Source organism: Phyllostomus discolor, chromosome 4 (assembly GCF_004126475.2).
Source record: "Phyllostomus discolor isolate MPI-MPIP mPhyDis1 chromosome 4, mPhyDis1.pri.v3, whole genome shotgun sequence".
Classification (NCBI taxonomy): domain Eukaryota; kingdom Metazoa; phylum Chordata; class Mammalia; order Chiroptera; family Phyllostomidae; genus Phyllostomus; species Phyllostomus discolor.
In genome coordinates this window covers 156,220,319-156,225,365 of record NC_040906.2, presented here as the reverse complement: position 1 = coordinate 156,225,365, position 5,047 = coordinate 156,220,319, and the positions used below count along the sequence as shown (strand labels likewise).

General features: G+C 35.3%; 1 pseudogene; it reads left to right on the top strand.

Annotated features, from left to right (window-relative positions):
• The first annotated feature begins 2,098 nt into the window (after nucleotides 1-2,098).
• On the top strand, nucleotides 2,099-3,988 carry LOC114495053 (annotated as a pseudogene).
• Nucleotides 3,989-5,047: the final 1,059 nt, after the last annotated feature.

Sequence of the window (5,047 nt, the reverse complement as noted above, 5' to 3'; positions counted from 1 at the left end):
TTTAATCAAATATTGTTGAGGATTCCTCTCCTGACTGTTGTATATCACAGACTCAGGCAAAAAAAAAAAAAAACACACATTAATTTCTATAGTATTATTCCAAAGTCACACAGTAATTTCTACTGTAGACATTAAAAATTAGACATGAGAAGAAACAGAAAAATGCCATTTGATGCATTACTGTGATGCACCTTAGTGTGTGACATTTTAATTTTGAAAATAGTGTAGGAATGAGTTGTGGGAGAATAAAAATCATCTATTGCATAAAGAACTCATCTCAAGATAGTGTCTGTTTATGCGATTACTTTTGTCAGAAACTGTGTAATTGACAATAATTTGCTTGCTAATCTAATTAAACTATGAACAAATGGTGCAAGAAATTGTGAAGAATTCTGGGTAGAGCCTTGGGCTCATCTTGATGAATGTTACTGATGGTACTAAGCACATTTTTCTGAGTCACTATTTTATGCATTGGATGATGAAGAGAGAATCAAAAAATCATTTTTTCAGTAGTTACATGTTTAAGCCCCCAAACAGCCTACTCATGATTTACAATAAGGAAGCGTTTAAGCTGTAATCAAAGGAGAAACAAATAAAAGCAGGAGGAATCAGGTAGCTAGCAAACCAGCAATGAATTGCATACAATGTCCTCAATGAATGTGTCCCCTGCCTTCTGACCTTCTGGGCCCCCAGGTGTTTCTGCCTGTCTCCACCTGCAGGCTCAGACCAGTCTTCTGTCTCAGAGCAACTGAGTCCTGCCTCAGAATAATTCTGCCTCAGAAGCCAGTTGCCTCAGGAGCCAGTTAGCTTGGCATCCAGCCTAAATTTTCTTTTCTACATGCTTAAAATGATCATATTTTAAAGCCAAACATCACTATGTGTCTAGCAAGCAGGAGTATATCTTGGAGACTATAGGACAAGCTATTTTAAATTAAAGTTGCTTCAGAAAATCTTGATGATTATTGTATTCATCATTTTTACTCAAATATATGTAGATATGACCCTCCCTTTCTAACCCTTTTCACCCTCACCTTATCTGTGTATAGTTTCTGCCATTTATTCAATACACATGGGGGTCATACTTTTTATCCACTACAATCCTAGGTGCAGTGGTGGTCTTCCACATACCAAACAAACTCCTTTCTCCATTTTAGGATTGCTAAATGTGTGGGCTTCTTAGAGCAGTGGTTTATATATGCTTCTATGAGGACGTTTCTATTTAATTATTTGCCTGCTGTCATGTAGATGTAAACCACACAAGACTAAAAATCATGTCTACCATTTATTTGAGCTTATGCCCACCATGGCCCCTGGTATAAATTAGAGTGCAATAAACATTTGTATAAGAAATTCTTTAATAACTAGATCAGTTTCATATTCATCCTTGTTTTCCAAAGTTCTGGTATATAGAATTCTAAATAGCATTTAATGAATAATTACTTAATTAATACACCTGAACCTCTTATTTTTAAACCAAAAATCTTTGGGCTTTTTTTAAACTTTAGTTCTGACAATTTATTGAGTTTCTGCCACTTTGCTCCATAACTTTAACACTGGCTTACCAGACCTGCCTATTTCCTACCTGAACTTTGTGTCTCTGATCGTTACTTCCTCTTTGATAGGCCTGAAGTTCCTCTCTTAACTATTCTGAATTCCATACCTAACCTTTCTGTTTGGCCTTCCTAACTGCTGGCCAGGTCCCTGGCATAATTGCCTCTGTTCATCCTATGCTCAAACCTCCTGGCTCAGAAGGGCACCTGCCCTGAATTTTGGTACGGGAGCCCATGTTTAAATGAGGAAACAAGATAGCATTTCCTGAGTTGTGATTGTTGAGTTTGGTTTGTCCTATATTCTGATTGTACTCAGTATTTTTCCCCAAATCCCTTTACTTCATTTGTTTCATTTGAAACGTCTGTCTCTCCCATGAAAATAGAAGGTTTGTCCATGGAGGCCCCTGATTTTGCTATATCTTTATCTTTTTCTCTTCCCTCACTATGAACTTAGCATCTAGCTTAGTGTATTATTTATAATAGCTGCACAATATATATGCAAAATCAAAACAAGTAATAAAATATACTAATAAAATAGGAAAAAAGTGGAAGGTGATTAAGTATTTATTATGTAAGTATTTGAAAGTTAACTGCTTTCAAATCCATGAATTACTTACAAATCCACATTGTTAGCATCTAGTATATTGTCAAATTTGGGATAGGAAATTATTTAGCATTTAAAGAGAAAACTAGCATTTAAAGAGGCAAGAAATGAAAAGGGGTAGACAAATGTGAGACAGTGGAGAAAGCCACTTGAATTCTTCAGTTTAAGGTGTGTGTTTCAGGATACATAAACATGAACATTTTTGTATGCCTTAAATGATTTTGTGTTGTGTTCCCTACTTCATTCAAAAGCTAGTGGTCCCTTTTGTGTTGGGAGGAAAGGAGAAGGAAGCATGTCTAGTTGTCACTATTTTAAATGATTTCAATAAATAAAAGGTGTATTAAAGAAATTGTTTGATACCCTAAAGCAAAGGCAATATCAACTGTATGAAACATCAAAATATTTATCCCCTTCCACTTCCTGCAGACTATAAGGCTACTTAGTCCAATAAAATAAACTCAAAATTTCCAAGTCTCATTCATATATGCACTAAAATGCCCACATAAGTGAAAGCCAGGGAGGTACTGATCACAAATATGTGAAACAGCCCTATGAAATAATAGTGTGCTGTGACTGTGAACAGAGTAAAATTTGGTGTAAATATTATATTTCTGAAAGTTAAAATCACATATCTTGCAGAAGAAATATACCATGCAAAGTCTGTCTTAGGTATAGCAAAGTGTTGTTTCAATAGATAATATTCTCTTTATTGATATTAAAGACTAATAGGAATTTCTATCTGATTGCATTTTATCAGCATTGCTATAGGATTTATAAGGAAGATGATTTTGAAGGCTTGAGAAAAAATTTGACATTAATTTTCAATGAAATTTTTGAAAAATATCATGGACTGGAGACGAGACATCTTGAGACAAACCATGAAATATTTCTTTCCTAAAAAATCACCAGATGAGGTGTCCATTCCTGGCCATAGCCGCTGGCAAAGCCTGCCTGCAGGCCCACTACGGGGCGCAGACAGTTGCAGCCACAGCTCTCCAAATTAAGAAATTTGCCATCTACCAATGGGATCCAGGCAAAACTGGAAATAAACCTAATATACAAACTTATGAAATTAATTTGAATAAGTGTGGTCCTATTGTATTGAATGCTTCAATGAAGACTAAGAATGAAATGGATTCTACTTGACTTTCCAAAGATCATGCAGAGAAGGTATCTATGGCTCTTGTACAATGGACATCAGTGTAGCAACACTCAAGCTGGCACCTGAAGAAGTGACAACCACTTCCAAAAAGTCTCAAAATTTACCCTCTTCCACAGATGTATGTGACAAAAGATCTTGCTCCTGATGAGCAACTTCTGTGCTCAGCACAAATCCATTGAGCCTTATTTGAAGAAGGATGAATCCCAGGAAGGCAAACAGCATTATCTGCAATACATAGAAAATCGGGAGAGACTGGATGGGCTGTACGAGTGCATCCTCAGTGTCTGCTGCAGCACCAGCTTACTCTAGCTGCTGGTGGAATGAAGACAAGCACTTGGGACCTGCGGTTCTCATGCAGGCCTGTCACTGGATGAGTGATTCCAGAGATGAGTCCACAGAGAAGCATCTAGCCACACTGAAAGACTCCTCTCTGTGACGCTGTGGCACCGCCACACCATCATAAACTGCACAAGCACCTGCTACCAGAGGCTGAATCCAGGGAAAGCTATTGCTGAAATCGATGGCAACCAGCAAGGAAAAGAAAGTATCAGCTTAACTGTTCTGATACTAAATGTGGTTTGTAATCAGTTAAACATATTTACATCTAATTTAAGTTCCTTCAAGGTCTTGATATTCCATGAATATAGCATGTATAATAAAAATTTTAAAAATGAGTAAATGGTATTCTACTTTATTAACAAAAAAATCACTGGACTCAGAAATCAACTAAATTGGTTTTCTTAAATGTAGGTGTCTACCAACTGTTTTCAAAGAGACTTATAGAAACTAAAGAGACCAGTATGTGTGTGGGCGTCTTTCTATACATGGGTATAATTGGAAAGCACTTTAAAAAACTTGCATGAGTGATTTTTTAAAAATGTAACTCCTTTCAATTATTACTAAAAGCTAGACATACACAAGGAAAAGTAAATCATTAAGAGTGAAGATCTGAACCCCAGTTTTTTGACATTAAATAAAAATTAATCAGCTCATTTTCATATAATAATGTAATTGCATTTTAATTATTCTGGTCATTTATCAATAAACCTTTCATGAATTAAAAGAATAAAATATAAATTTTTGTGGCAATATAAATTCTTGGTAAGAATTATATGAGTGATTCATGTGCTACCCCCAAGGGTTCAGAGAGCATTGCATGTGTTTCCTCGTGTAACACAGTTGTAGAAATTTTCCTATGGTTTTGTCCTTGAAAAAAAAACTTGATCATAATATGCTTTTAAGAAGTAGAATATATTCAAAAGAAGAATCAAGAAACAAATTTTCATCAAGTGATATACACTAAAGCTATAGCAAAGGGCATTAAGGAAGCAGGAAAGTGAGAAAAATATCTTTGTAATCTATTGTTAGTCACAATGCTATCTGGTTAGTGAATGGGATTGAATTGTAAAGAAATACTAGAACTGAAAGAGGGTATGGAGTTTAAAAAAGGAGTAATCTTAACTGAGTGGACAAAACTATTTTATGAGGGGAACAAATGTATCAGGGAATCAAAATTCACGTAGGTTCTCCTGAATGTAGGAAGTTATATCACTTAATTTTCCTTAACCAATCAGTAAATTTATTCAAGCATCCACGATAATTTTTTTCTTAATTTAGTCAACCAATTTATTATGCAACCCTATTGTACAGTAGGCATGCAGGCACAGCATTATTTAAACTATAATAAAGGTATGCACAAATGTGGATATATTTTATCATTGAAAACTAGAG